The sequence below is a fragment of the Mustela nivalis genome (genome assembly GCF_964662115.1).
Source record: "Mustela nivalis genome assembly, chromosome: 9".
NCBI classification, from domain to species: Eukaryota; Metazoa; Chordata; class Mammalia; order Carnivora; family Mustelidae; genus Mustela; species Mustela nivalis.
In genome coordinates, this window is record NC_139028.1 from 37,855,186 (window position 1) to 37,870,953 (window position 15,768).

The following is a 15,768-nucleotide window of genomic DNA, read 5'->3' on the forward strand; positions in this document are numbered from 1 at the left end:
CGCGGGCGCCAACGGCCCCTTCCAGCGCTTAAGACAACCCACGGACTGAGATAAACCTCTGGAACCAAATTGAGGTCATCCCCATCCTTGGGCGCCCCATCCTCCCGAAAGACGGAGGCGCACGCCCTGCCGCCACCAGTCCTTCCAATCTGCTCCCGGGACGCTCCACTGCGCCGGAGCCCCCGCGTGGGCCGCGTCTTTCCCGTGCGATTTCCAGGCGGCCGCAACATGCCCTGGGTGAGAAAGGGCCCTTTGCCATAGAGAGCATGGCGGCCCGCAGGGATGCCCAACGCCGGCAGGTTCTCACCGGCGTTCTGCCCAAACCGATCCCCGTGTGGGCCGAACGCTCGTGAGAATTGGGAAGGAAAACTCCCGGCGAATTCTCGTCGGTCGCCGCATGTCTGCAGTGCCGCCCCCCACGACCGCCCCCGCGGCTGGCCGGGCATTGTGAGTGCCCGCACCCGAACCTTGCCAAGAGGCACTCCGCGAGACGGACTGAGGCGAGGCCAACGCTGGCAGATCCTTGGCCTGCGGGGTCCCATCCCTGGCAGTATACCATGGGCACGGGCCCAGTGGGAAGCCCGGGCTCAAACGCTCGCTTGCCTCCCCATCCTTCTGCTTCTGGGGTCCTGTCCCCTGTGGCCTTTATATCAGGAACCTGAGTCCGCAGCCACGCATCTCCCAACCACGCAGGCGGCAACGGTGCCTTCCGGCGCTTCGGGAAATCCTCGGAGTGAGATAAACCTGCGTGGCCAAACTGAGGTCATCCCCATCCTTGGGCGCCCCATCTTCCCGAAAGACGGAGGCGCACGCCCAGCCCCCACCCATACTTCAACTCTGCTCCCGGAATGCTCCACTGCGCCGGCGCCCCCTGGTGGGATGCGTATTTTCCGTGCGATTTCCGGGCGGCCGCAACATGCCCTGGGCGAGAAAGGGCCCTGGGTCATGGAGAGCAGGGTGGTCCGCAGGGCTGACCAACGCCGGCCAATTCTCACGAGCGTTCTGCCCAAACCGATCCCGGTTTGGGCAGAACGCTCGTGAGAATTGGCCGGAAAAAGCCCGGCGAAGTCTCTTTGGGCGCCGCACCTCTGCAGGGACAACCCCCCGGGACCTGGACGGGCATGGTGAGTGCTGGCAGCCGAACCCCGCCAAGAGGCCCTCCACGAGACAGAACGCGGCGAGGCCAACGCCTGCGGATCCTCGGCCTGCGGGGGTCCCATCCCTGGCGCTATACCATAGGGCCGGGCCCATCATGAAGCCCGGGCTCCAATGCTCGCATGCTTACCCAGCCTTCTGCTTCCGGGGTCCTGTCCCTCGTGGCCAAAATATCTGGAACCCTGAGTCCCGCAGCCACGCATCTCCCAACCACGCGGGCGCCAACGGCCCCTTCCAGCGCTTAAGACAACCCACGGACTGAGATAAACCTCTGGAACCAAATTGAGGTCATCCCCATCCTTGGGCGCCCCATCCTCCCGAAAGACGGAGGCGCACGCCCTGCCGCCACCAGTCCTTCCAATCTGCTCCCGGGACGCTCCACTGCGCCGGAGCCCCCGCGTGGGCCGCGTCTTTCCCGTGCGATTTCCAGGCGGCCGCAACATGCCCTGGGTGAGAAAGGGCCCTTTGCCATAGAGAGCATGGCGGCCCGCAGGGATGCCCAACGCCGGCAGGTTCTCACCGGCGTTCTGCCCAAACCGATCCCCGTGTGGGCCGAACGCTCGTGAGAATTGGGAAGGAAAACTCCCGGCGAATTCTCTTCAGTCGCCGCATGTCTGCAGTGCCGCCCCCCACGACCGCCCCCGCGGCTGCCGGGCATTGTGAGTGCCCGCACCCGAACCTTGCCAAGAGGCACTCCGCGAGACGGACTGAGGCGAGGCCAACGCTGGCAGATCCTTGGCCTGCGGGGTCCCATCCCTGGCAGTATACCATGGGCACGGGCCCAGGGGGAAGCCCGGGCTCAAACGCTCGCTTGCCTCCCCATCCTTCTGCTTCTGGGGTCCTGTCCCCTGTGGCCTTTATATCAGGAACCTGAGTCTGCAGCCACGCATCTCCCAACCACGCAGGCGGCAACGGTGCCTTCCGGCGCTTCGGGAAATCCTCGGAGTGAGATAAACCTGCGTGGCCAAACTGAGGTCATCCACATCCTTGGGCGCCCCATCTTCCGGGAAGACGGAGGCGCACGCCCAGCCCCCACCCATACTTCAACTCTGCTCCCGGAATGCTCCACTGCGCCGGCGCCCCCTGGTGGGATGCGTATTTTCCGTGCGATTTCCGGGCGGCCGCAACATGCCCTGGGCGAGAAAGGGCCCTGGGTCATGGAGAGCAGGGTGGTCCGCAGGGCTGACCAACGCCGGCCAATTCTCACGAGCGTTCTGCCCAAACCGATCCCGGTTTGGGCAGAACGCTCGTGAGAATTGGCCGGAAAAAGCCCGGCGAAGTCTCTTTGGGCGCCGCACCTCTGCAGGGACAACCCCCCGGGACCCGGACGGGCATGGTGAGTGCTGGCAGCCGAACCCTTCCAAGAGGCCCTCCACGAGACAGAACGCGGCGAGGCCAACGCCTGCGGATCCTCGGCCTGCGGGGGTCCCATCCCTGGCGCTATACCATAGGGCCGGGCCCATCATGAAGCCCGGGCTCCAACGCTCGCATGCTTACCCAGCCTTCTGCTTCCGGGGTCCTGTCCCTCGTGGCCAAAATATCTGGAACCCTGAGTCCCGCAGCCACGCATCTCCCAACCACGCGGGCGCCAACGGCCCCTTCCAGCGCTTAAGACAACCCACGGACTGAGATAAACCTCTGGAACCAAATTGAGGTCATCCCCATCCTTGGTCGCCCCATCCTCCCGAAAGACGGAGGCGCACGCCCTGCCGCCACCAGTCCTTCCAATCTGCCCCCGGGACGCTCCACTGCGCCGGAGCCCCCGCGTGGGCCGCGTCTTTCCCGTGCGATTTCCAGGCGGCCGCAACATGCCCTGGGTGAGAAAGGGCCCTTTGCCATAGAGAGCATGGCGGCCCGCAGGGATGCCCAACGCCGGCAGGTTCTCACCGGCGTTCTGCCCAAACCGATCCCCGTGTGGGCCGAACGCTCGTGAGAATTGGGAAGGAAAACTCCCGGCGAATTCTCTTCGGTCGCCGCATGTCTGCAGTGCCGCCCCCCACGACCGCCCCCGCGGCTGGCCGGGCATTGTGAGTGCCCGCACCCGAACCTTGCCAAGAGGCACTCCGCGAGACGGACTGAGGCGAGGCCAACGCTGGCAGATCCTTGGCCTGCGGGGTCCCATCCCTGGCAGTATACCATGGGCACGGGCCCAGGGGGAAGCCCGGGCTCAAATGCTCGCTTGCCTCCCCATCCTTCTGCTTCTGGGGTCCTGTCCCCTGTGGCCTTTATATCATGAACCTGAGTCCGCAGCCACGCATCTCCCAACCACGCAGGCGGCAACGGTGCCTTCCGGCGCTTCGGGAAATCCTCGGAGTGAGATAAACCTGCGTGGCCAAACTGAGGTCATCCCCATCCTTGGGCGCCCCATTTTCCGGGAAGACGGAGGCGCACGCCCAGCCCCCACCCATACTTCAACTCTGCTCCCGGAATGCTCCACTGCGCCGGCGCCCCCTGGTGGGATGCGTATTTTCCGTGCGATTTCCGGGCGGCCGCAACATGCCCTGGGCGAGAAAGGGCCCAGGAGAGCAGGGTGGTCCGCAGGGCTGACCAACGCCGGCCAATTCTCACGAGCGTTCTGCCCAAACCGATCCCGGTTTGGGCAGAACGCTCGTGAGAATTGGCCGGAAAAAGCCCGGCGAAGTCTCTTTGGGCGCCGCACCTCTGCAGGGACAACCCCCCGGGACCTGGACGGGCATGGTGAGTGCTGGCAGCCGAACCCTGCCAAGAGGCCCTCCAAGAGACAGAACGCGGAGAGGCCAACGCCTGCGGATCCTCGGCCTGCGGGGGTCCCATCCCTGGCGCTATACCATAGGGCCGGGCCCATCATGAAGCCCGGGCTCCAACGCTCGCATGCTTACCCAGCCTTCTGCTTCCGGGGTCCTGTCCCTCGTGGCCAAAATATCTGGAACCCTGAGTCCCGCAGCCACGCATCTCCCAACCACGCGGGCGCCAACGGCCCCTTCCAGCGCTTAAGACAACCCACGTCTGAGATAAACCTCTGGAACCAAATTGAGGTCATCCCCATCCTTGGGCGCCCCATCCTCCCGAAAGACGGAGGCGCACGCCCTGCCGCCACCAGTCCTTCCAATCTGCTCCCGGGACGCTCCACTGCGCCGGAGCCCCCGCGTGGGCCGCGTCTTTCCCGTGTGATTTCCAGGCGGCCGAATCATGCCCTGGGTGATTAAGGGCCCTTTGCCATAGAGAGCATGGCGGCCCGCAGGGATGCCCAACGCCGGCAGGTTCTCACCGGCGTTCTGCCCAAACCGATCCCCGTGTGGGCCGAACGCTCGTGAGAATTGGGAAGGAAAACTCCCGGCGAATTCTCGTCGGTCGCCGCATGTCTGCAGTGCCGCCCCCCACGACCGCCCCCGCGGCTGGCCGGGCATTGTGAGTGCCCGCACCCGAACCTTGCCAAGAGGCACTCCGCGAGACGGACTGAGGCGAGGCCAACGCTGGCGGATCCTTGGCCTGCGGGGTCCCATCCCTGGCAGTATACCATGGGCACGGGCCCAGTGGGAAGCCCGGGCTCAAACGCTCGCTTGCCTCCCCATCCTTCTGCTTCTGGGGTCCTGTCCCCTGTGGCCTTTATATCAGGAACCTGAGTCCGCAGCCACGCATCTCCCAACCACGCAGGCGGCAACGGTGCCTTCCGGCGCTTCGGGAAATCCTCGGAGTGAGATAAACCTGCGTGGCCAAACTGAGGTCATCCCCATCCTTGGGCGCCCCATCTTCCGGGAAGACGGAGGCGCACGCCCAGCCCCCACCCATACTTCAACTCTGCTCCCGGAATGCTCCACTGCGCCGGCGCCCCCTGGTGGGATGCGTATTTTCCGTGCGATTTCCGGGCGGCCGCAACATGCCCTGGGCGAGAAAGGGCCCTGGGTCATGGAGAGCAGGGTGGTCCGCAGGGCTGACCAACGCCGGCCAATTCTCACGAGCGTTCTGCCCAAACCGATCCCGGTTTGGGCAGAACGCTCGTGAGAATTGGCCGGAAAAAGCCCGGCGAAGTCTCTTTGGGCGCCGCACCTCTGCAGGGACAACCCCCCGGGACCCGGACGGGCATGGTGAGTGCTGGCAGCCGAACCCCTCCAAGAGGCCCTCCACGAGACAGAACGCGGCGAGGCCAACGCCTGCGGATCCTCGGCCTGTGGGGGTCCCATCCCTGGCGCTATACCATAGGGCCGGGCCCATCATGAAGCCCGGGCTCCAACGCTCGCATGCTTACCCAGCCTTCTGCTTCCGGGGTCCTGTCCCTCGTGGCCAAAATATCTGGAACCCTGAGTCCCGCAGCCACGCATCTCCCAACCACGCGGGCGCCAACGGCCCCTTCCAGCGCTTAAGACAACCCACGGACTGAGATAAACCTCTGGAACCAAATTGAGGTCATCCCCATCCTTGGGCGCCCCATCCTCCCGAAAGACGGAGGCGCACGCCCTGCCGCCACCAGTCCTTCCAATCTGCTCCCGGGACGCTCCACTGCGCCGGAGCCCCCGCGTGGGCCGCGTCTTTCCCGTGCGATTTCCAGGCGGCCGCAACATGCCCTGGGTGAGAAAGGGCCCTTTGCCATAGAGAGCATGGCGGCCCGCAGGGATGCCCAACGCCGGCAGGTTCTCACCGGCGTTCTGCCCAAACCGATCCCCGTGTGGGCCGAACGCTCGTGAGAATTGGGAAGGAAAACTCCCGGCGAATTCTCGTCGGTCGCCGCATGTCTGCAGTGCCGCCCCCCACGACCGCCCCCGCGGCTGGCCGGGCATTGTGAGTGCCCGCACCCGAACCTTGCCAAGAGGCACTCCGCGAGACGGACTGAGGCGAGGCCAACGCTGGCAGATCCTTGGCCTGCGGGGTCCCATCCCTGGCAGTATACCATGGGCACGGGCCCAGGGGGAAGCCCAGGCTCAAACGCTCGCTTGCCTCCCCATCCTTCTGCTTCTGGGGTCCTGTCCCCTGTGGCCTTTATATCAGGAACCTGAGTCCGCAGCCACGCATCTCCCAACCACGCAGGCGGCAACGGTGCCTTCCGGCGCTTCGGGAAATCCTCGGAGTGAGATAAACCTGCGTGGCCAAACTGAGGTCATCCCTATCCTTGGGCGCCACATCTTCCGGAAAGACGGAGGCGCACGCCCAGCCCCCACCCATACTTCAACTCTGCTCCCGGAATGCTCCACTGCGCCGGCGCCCCCTGGTGGGATGCGTATTTTCCGTGCGATTTCCGGGCGGCCGCAACATGCCCTGGGCGAGAAAGGGCCCTGGGTCATGGAGAGCAGGGTGGTCCGCAGGGCTGACCAACGCCGGCCAATTCTCACGAGCGTAATGCCCAAACCGATCCCGGTTTGGGCAGAACGCTCGTGAGAATTGGCCGGAAAAAGCCCGGCGAAGTCTCTTTGGGCGCCGCACCTCTGCAGGGACAACCCCCCGGGACCTGGACGGGCATGGTGAGTGCTGGCAGCCGAACCCCGCCAAGAGGCCCTCCACGAGACAGAACGCGGCGAGGCCAACGCCTGCGGATCCTCGGCCTGCGGGGGTCCCATCCCTGGCGCTATACCATAGGGCCGGGCCCATCATGAAGCCCGGGCTCCAACGCTCGCATGCTTACCCAGCCTTCTGCTTCCGGGGTCCTGTCCCTCGTGGCCAAAATATCTGGAACCCTGAGTCCCGCAGCCACGCATCTCCCAACCACGCGGGCGCCAACGGCCCCTTCCAGCGCTTAAGACAACCCACGGACTGAGATAAACCTCTGGAACCAAATTGAGGTCATCCCCATCCTTGGGCGCCCCATCCTCCCGAAAGACGGAGGCGCACGCCCTGCCGCCACCAGTCCTTCCAATCTGCTCCCGGGACGCTCCACTGCGCCGGAGCCCCCGCGTGGGCCGCGTCTTTCCCGTGCGATTTCCAGGCGGCCGCAACATGCCCTGGGTGAGAAAGGGCCCTTTGCCATAGAGAGCATGGCGGCCCGCAGGGATGCCCAACGCCGGCAGGTTCTCACCGGCGTTCTGCCCAAACCGATCCCCGTGTGGGCCGAACGCTCGTGAGAATTGGGAAGGAAAACTCCCGGCGAATTCTCGTCGGTCGCCGCATGTCTGCAGTGCCGCCCCCCACGACCGCCCCCGCGGCTGGCCGGGCATTGTGAGTGCCCGCACCCGAACCTTGCCAAGAGGCACTCCGCGAGACGGACTGAGGCGAGGCCAACGCTGGCAGATCCTTGGCCTGCGGGGTCCCATCCCTGGCAGTATACCATGGGCACGGGCCCAGTGGGAAGCCCGGGCTCAAACGCTCGCTTGCCTCCCCATCCTTCTGCTTCTGGGGTCCTGTCCCCTGTGGCCTTTATATCAGGAACCTGAGTCCGCAGCCACGCATCTCCCAACCACGCAGGCGGCAACGGTGCCTTCCGGCGCTTCGGGAAATCCTCGGAGTGAGATAAACCTGCGTGGCCAAACTGAGGTCATCCCCATCCTTGGGCGCCCCATCTTCCCGAAAGACGGAGGCGCACGCCCAGCCCCCACCCATACTTCAACTCTGCTCCCGGAATGCTCCACTGCGCCGGCGCCCCCTGGTGGGATGCGTATTTTCCGTGCGATTTCCGGGCGGCCGCAACATGCCCTGGGCGAGAAAGGGCCCTGGGTCATGGAGAGCAGGGTGGTCCGCAGGGCTGACCAACGCCGGCCAATTCTCACGAGCGTTCTGCCCAAACCGATCCCGGTTTGGGCAGAACGCTCGTGAGAATTGGCCGGAAAAAGCCCGGCGAAGTCTCTTTGGGCGCCGCACCTCTGCAGGGACAACCCCCCGGGACCTGGACGGGCATGGTGAGTGCTGGCAGCCGAACCCCGCCAAGAGGCCCTCCACGAGACAGAACGCGGCGAGGCCAACGCCTGCGGATCCTCGGCCTGCGGGGGTCCCATCCCTGGCGCTATACCATAGGGCCGGGCCCATCATGAAGCCCGGGCTCCAATGCTCGCATGCTTACCCAGCCTTCTGCTTCCGGGGTCCTGTCCCTCGTGGCCAAAATATCTGGAACCCTGAGTCCCGCAGCCACGCATCTCCCAACCACGCGGGCGCCAACGGCCCCTTCCAGCGCTTAAGACAACCCACGGACTGAGATAAACCTCTGGAACCAAATTGAGGTCATCCCCATCCTTGGGCGCCCCATCCTCCCGAAAGACGGAGGCGCACGCCCTGCCGCCACCAGTCCTTCCAATCTGCTCCCGGGACGCTCCACTGCGCCGGAGCCCCCGCGTGGGCCGCGTCTTTCCCGTGCGATTTCCAGGCGGCCGCAACATGCCCTGGGTGAGAAAGGGCCCTTTGCCATAGAGAGCATGGCGGCCCGCAGGGATGCCCAACGCCGGCAGGTTCTCACCGGCGTTCTGCCCAAACCGATCCCCGTGTGGGCCGAACGCTCGTGAGAATTGGGAAGGAAAACTCCCGGCGAATTCTCTTCAGTCGCCGCATGTCTGCAGTGCCGCCCCCCACGACCGCCCCCGCGGCTGCCGGGCATTGTGAGTGCCCGCACCCGAACCTTGCCAAGAGGCACTCCGCGAGACGGACTGAGGCGAGGCCAACGCTGGCAGATCCTTGGCCTGCGGGGTCCCATCCCTGGCAGTATACCATGGGCACGGGCCCAGGGGGAAGCCCGGGCTCAAACGCTCGCTTGCCTCCCCATCCTTCTGCTTCTGGGGTCCTGTCCCCTGTGGCCTTTATATCAGGAACCTGAGTCTGCAGCCACGCATCTCCCAACCACGCAGGCGGCAACGGTGCCTTCCGGCGCTTCGGGAAATCCTCGGAGTGAGATAAACCTGCGTGGCCAAACTGAGGTCATCCACATCCTTGGGCGCCCCATCTTCCGGGAAGACGGAGGCGCACGCCCAGCCCCCACCCATACTTCAACTCTGCTCCCGGAATGCTCCACTGCGCCGGCGCCCCCTGGTGGGATGCGTATTTTCCGTGCGATTTCCGGGCGGCCGCAACATGCCCTGGGCGAGAAAGGGCCCTGGGTCATGGAGAGCAGGGTGGTCCGCAGGGCTGACCAACGCCGGCCAATTCTCACGAGCGTTCTGCCCAAACCGATCCCGGTTTGGGCAGAACGCTCGTGAGAATTGGCCGGAAAAAGCCCGGCGAAGTCTCTTTGGGCGCCGCACCTCTGCAGGGACAACCCCCCGGGACCCGGACGGGCATGGTGAGTGCTGGCAGCCGAACCCTTCCAAGAGGCCCTCCACGAGACAGAACGCGGCGAGGCCAACGCCTGCGGATCCTCGGCCTGCGGGGGTCCCATCCCTGGCGCTATACCATAGGGCCGGGCCCATCATGAAGCCCGGGCTCCAACGCTCGCATGCTTACCCAGCCTTCTGCTTCCGGGGTCCTGTCCCTCGTGGCCAAAATATCTGGAACCCTGAGTCCCGCAGCCACGCATCTCCCAACCACGCGGGCGCCAACGGCCCCTTCCAGCGCTTAAGACAACCCACGGACTGAGATAAACCTCTGGAACCAAATTGAGGTCATCCCCATCCTTGGTCGCCCCATCCTCCCGAAAGACGGAGGCGCACGCCCTGCCGCCACCAGTCCTTCCAATCTGCCCCCGGGACGCTCCACTGCGCCGGAGCCCCCGCGTGGGCCGCGTCTTTCCCGTGCGATTTCCAGGCGGCCGCAACATGCCCTGGGTGAGAAAGGGCCCTTTGCCATAGAGAGCATGGCGGCCCGCAGGGATGCCCAACGCCGGCAGGTTCTCACCGGCGTTCTGCCCAAACCGATCCCCGTGTGGGCCGAACGCTCGTGAGAATTGGGAAGGAAAACTCCCGGCGAATTCTCTTCGGTCGCCGCATGTCTGCAGTGCCGCCCCCCACGACCGCCCCCGCGGCTGGCCGGGCATTGTGAGTGCCCGCACCCGAACCTTGCCAAGAGGCACTCCGCGAGACGGACTGAGGCGAGGCCAACGCTGGCAGATCCTTGGCCTGCGGGGTCCCATCCCTGGCAGTATACCATGGGCACGGGCCCAGGGGGAAGCCCGGGCTCAAATGCTCGCTTGCCTCCCCATCCTTCTGCTTCTGGGGTCCTGTCCCCTGTGGCCTTTATATCATGAACCTGAGTCCGCAGCCACGCATCTCCCAACCACGCAGGCGGCAACGGTGCCTTCCGGCGCTTCGGGAAATCCTCGGAGTGAGATAAACCTGCGTGGCCAAACTGAGGTCATCCCCATCCTTGGGCGCCCCATTTTCCGGGAAGACGGAGGCGCACGCCCAGCCCCCACCCATACTTCAACTCTGCTCCCGGAATGCTCCACTGCGCCGGCGCCCCCTGGTGGGATGCGTATTTTCCGTGCGATTTCCGGGCGGCCGCAACATGCCCTGGGCGAGAAAGGGCCCAGGAGAGCAGGGTGGTCCGCAGGGCTGACCAACGCCGGCCAATTCTCACGAGCGTTCTGCCCAAACCGATCCCGGTTTGGGCAGAACGCTCGTGAGAATTGGCCGGAAAAAGCCCGGCGAAGTCTCTTTGGGCGCCGCACCTCTGCAGGGACAACCCCCCGGGACCTGGACGGGCATGGTGAGTGCTGGCAGCCGAACCCCGCCAAGAGGCCCTCCAAGAGACAGAACGCGGAGAGGCCAACGCCTGCGGATCCTCGGCCTGCGGGGGTCCCATCCCTGGCGCTATACCATAGGGCCGGGCCCATCATGAAGCCCGGGCTCCAACGCTCGCATGCTTACCCAGCCTTCTGCTTCCGGGGTCCTGTCCCTCGTGGCCAAAATATCTGGAACCCTGAGTCCCGCAGCCACGCATCTCCCAACCACGCGGGCGCCAACGGCCCCTTCCAGCGCTTAAGACAACCCACGTCTGAGATAAACCTCTGGAACCAAATTGAGGTCATCCCCATCCTTGGGCGCCCCATCCTCCCGAAAGACGGAGGCGCACGCCCTGCCGCCACCAGTCCTTCCAATCTGCTCCCGGGACGCTCCACTGCGCCGGAGCCCCCGCGTGGGCCGCGTCTTTCCCGTGTGATTTCCAGGCGGCCGAATCATGCCCTGGGTGATTAAGGGCCCTTTGCCATAGAGAGCATGGCGGCCCGCAGGGATGCCCAACGCCGGCAGGTTCTCACCGGCGTTCTGCCCAAACCGATCCCCGTGTGGGCCGAACGCTCGTGAGAATTGGGAAGGAAAACTCCCGGCGAATTCTCGTCGGTCGCCGCATGTCTGCAGTGCCGCCCCCCACGACCGCCCCCGCGGCTGGCCGGGCATTGTGAGTGCCCGCACCCGAACCTTGCCAAGAGGCACTCCGCGAGACGGACTGAGGCGAGGCCAACGCTGGCAGATCCTTGGCCTGCGGGGTCCCATCCCTGGCAGTATACCATGGGCACGGGCCCAGTGGGAAGCCCGGGCTCAAACGCTCGCTTGCCTCCCCATCCTTCTGCTTCTGGGGTCCTGTCCCCTGTGGCCTTTATATCAGGAACCTGAGTCCGCAGCCACGCATCTCCCAACCACGCAGGCGGCAACGGTGCCTTCCGGCGCTTCGGGAAATCCTCGGAGTGAGATAAACCTGCGTGGCCAAACTGAGGTCATCCCCATCCTTGGGCGCCCCATCTTCCGGGAAGACGGAGGCGCACGCCCAGCCCCCACCCATACTTCAACTCTGCTCCCGGAATGCTCCACTGCGCCGGCGCCCCCTGGTGGGATGCGTATTTTCCGTGCGATTTCCGGGCGGCCGCAACATGCCCTGGGCGAGAAAGGGCCCTGGGTCATGGAGAGCAGGGTGGTCCGCAGGGCTGACCAACGCCGGCCAATTCTCACGAGCGTTCTGCCCAAACCGATCCCGGTTTGGGCAGAACGCTCGTGAGAATTGGCCGGAAAAAGCCCGGCGAAGTCTCTTTGGGCGCCGCACCTCTGCAGGGACAACCCCCCGGGACCCGGACGGGCATGGTGAGTGCTGGCAGCCGAACCCCTCCAAGAGGCCCTCCACGAGACAGAACGCGGCGAGGCCAACGCCTGCGGATCCTCGGCCTGTGGGGGTCCCATCCCTGGCGCTATACCATAGGGCCGGGCCCATCATGAAGCCCGGGCTCCAACGCTCGCATGCTTACCCAGCCTTCTGCTTCCGGGGTCCTGTCCCTCGTGGCCAAAATATCTGGAACCCTGAGTCCCGCAGCCACGCATCTCCCAACCACGCGGGCGCCAACGGCCCCTTCCAGCGCTTAAGACAACCCACGGACTGAGATAAACCTCTGGAACCAAATTGAGGTCATCCCCATCCTTGGGCGCCCCATCCTCCCGAAAGACGGAGGCGCACGCCCTGCCGCCACCAGTCCTTCCAATCTGCTCCCGGGACGCTCCACTGCGCCGGAGCCCCCGCGTGGGCCGCGTCTTTCCCGTGCGATTTCCAGGCGGCCGCAACATGCCCTGGGTGAGAAAGGGCCCTTTGCCATAGAGAGCATGGCGGCCCGCAGGGATGCCCAACGCCGGCAGGTTCTCACCGGCGTTCTGCCCAAACCGATCCCCGTGTGGGCCGAACGCTCGTGAGAATTGGGAAGGAAAACTCCCGGCGAATTCTCTTCGGTCGCCGCATGTCTGCAGTGCCGCCCCCCACGACCGCCCCCGCGGCTGCCGTGCATTGTGAGTGCCCGCACCCGAACCTTGCCAAGAGGCACTCCGCGAGACGGACTGAGGCGAGGCCAACGCTGGCAGATCCTTGGCCTGCGGGGTCCCATCCCTGGCAGTATACCATGGGCACGGGCCCAGTGGGAAGCCCGGGCTCAAACGCTCGCTTGCCTCCCCATCCTTCTGCTTCTGGGGTCCTGTCCCCTGTGGCCTTTATATCAGGAACCTGAGTCCGCAGCCACGCATCTCCCAACCACGCAGGCGGCAACGGTGCCTTCCGGCGCTTCGGGAAATCCTCGGAGTGAGATAAACCTGCGTGGCCAAACTGAGGTCATCCCCATCCTTGGGCGCCCCATCTTCCGGAAAGACGGAGACGCACGCCCAGCCCCCACCCATACTTCAACTCTGCTCCCGGAATGCTCCACTGCGCCGGCGCCCCCTGGTGGGATGCGTATTTTCCGTGCGATTTCCGGGCGGCCGCAACATGCCCTGGGCGAGAAAGGGCCCTGGGTCATGGAGAGCAGGGTGGTCCGCAGGGCTGAACAACGCCGGCCAATTCTCACGAGCGTTCTGCCCAAACCGATCCCGGTTTGGGCAGAACGCTCGTGAGAATTGGCCGGAAAAAGCCCGGCGAAGTCTCTTTGGGCGCCGCACCTCTGCAGGGACAACCCACCGGGACCTGGACGGGCATGGTGAGTGCTGGCAGCCGAACCCCTCCAAGAGGCCCTCCACGAGACAGAACGCGGCGAGGCCAACGCCTGCGGATCCTCGGCCTGCGGGGGTCCCATCCCTGGCGCTATACCATAGGGCCGGGCCCATCATGAAGCCCGGGCTCCAACGCTCGCATGCTTACCCAGCCTTCTGCTTCCGGGGTCCTGTCCCTCGTGGCCAAAATATCTGGAACCCTGAGTCCCGCAGCCACGCATCTCCCAACCACGCGGGCGCCAACGGCCCCTTCCAGCGCTTAAGACAACCCACGGACTGAGATAAACCTCTGGAACCAAATTGAGGTCATCCCCATCCTTGGTCGCCCCATCCTCCCGAAAGACGGAGGCGCACGCCCTGCCGCCACCAGTCCTTCCAATCTGCCCCCGGGACGCTCCACTGCGCCGGAGCCCCCGCGTGGGCCGCGTCTTTCCCGTGCGATTTCCAGGCGGCCGCAACATGCCCTGGGTGAGAAAGGGCCCTTTGCCATAGAGAGCATGGCGGCCCGCAGGGATGCCCAACGCCGGCAGGTTCTCACCGGCGTTCTGCCCAAACCGATCCCCGTGTGGGCCGAACGCTCGTGAGAATTGGGAAGGAAAACTCCCGGCGAATTCTCTTCGGTCGCCGCATGTCTGCAGTGCCGCCCCCCACGACCGCCCCCGCGGCTGGCCGGGCATTGTGAGTGCCCGCACCCGAACCTTGCCAAGAGGCACTCCGCGAGACGGACTGAGGCGAGGCCAACGCTGGCAGATCCTTGGCCTGCGGGGTCCCATCCCTGGCAGTATACCATGGGCACGGGCCCAGGGGGAAGCCCGGGCTCAAATGCTCGCTTGCCTCCCCATCCTTCTGCTTCTGGGGTCCTGTCCCCTGTGGCCTTTATATCATGAACCTGAGTCCACAGCCACGCATCTCCCAACCACGCAGGCGGCAACGGTGCCTTCCGGCGCTTCGGGAAATCCTCGGAGTGAGATAAACCTGCGTGGCCAAACTGAGGTCATCCCCATCCTTGGGCGCCCCATCTTCCGGAAAGACGGAGGCGCACGCCCAGCCCCCACCCATACTTCAACTCTGCTCCCGGAATGCTCCACTGCGCCGGCGCCCCCTGGTGGGATGCGTATTTTCCGTGCGATTTCCGGGCGGCCGCAACATGCCCTGGGCGAGAAAGGGCCCAGGAGAGCAGGGTGGTCCGCAGGGCTGACCAACGCCGGCCAATTCTCACGAGCGTTCTGCCCAAACCGATCCCGGTTTGGGCAGAACGCTCATGAGAATTGGCCGGAAAAAGCCCGGCGAAGTCTCTTTGGGCGCCGCACCTCTGCAGGGACAACCCCCCGGGACCTGGACGGGCATGGTGAGTGCTGGCAGCCGAACCCCGCCAAGAGGCCCTCCAAGAGACAGAACGCGGAGAGGCCAACGCCTGCGGATCCTCGGCCTGCGGGGGTCCCATCCCTGGCGCTATAGCATAGGGCCGGGCCCATCATGAAGCCCGGGCTCCAACGCTCGCATGCTTACCCAGCCTTCTGCTTCCGGGGTCCTGTCCCTCGTGGCCAAAATATCTGGAACCCTGAGTCCCGCAGCCACGCATCTCCCAACCACGCGGGCGCCAACGGCCCCTTCCAGCGCTTAAGACAACCCACGGACTGAGATAAACCTCTGGAACCAAATTGAGGTCATCCCCATCCTTGGGCGCCCCATCCTCCCGAAAGACGGAGGCGCACGCCCAGCCGCCACCAGTCCTTCCAATCTGTCCCCGGGACGCTCCACTGCGCCGGAGCCCCCGCGTGGGCCGCGTCTTTCCCGTGCGATTTCCAGGCGGCCGCAACATGCCCTGGGTGAGAAAGTGCCCTTTGCCATAGAGAGCATGGCGGCCCGCAGGGATGCCCAACGCCGGCAGGTTCTCACCGGCGTTCTGCCCAAACCGATCCCCGTGTGGGCCGAACGCTCGTGAGAATTGGGAAGGAAAACTCCCGGCGAATTCTCTTCGGTCGCCGCATGTCTGCAGTGCCGCCCCCCACGACCGCCCCCGCGGCTGGCCGGGCATTGTGAGTGCCCGCACCCTAACCTTGCCAAGAGGCACTCCGCGAGACAGACTGAGGCGAGGCCAACGCTGGCAGATCCTTGGCCTGCGGGGTCCCATCCCTGGCAGTATACCATGGGCACGGGCCCAGTGGGAAGCCCGGTCTCAAACGCTCGCTTGCCTCCCCATCCTTCTGCTTCTGGGGTCCTGTCCCCTGTGGCCTTTATATCAGGAACCTGAGTCCGCAGCCACGCATCTCCCAACCACGCAGGCGGCAACGGTGCCTTCCGGCGCTTCGGGAAATCCTCGGAGTGAGATAAACCT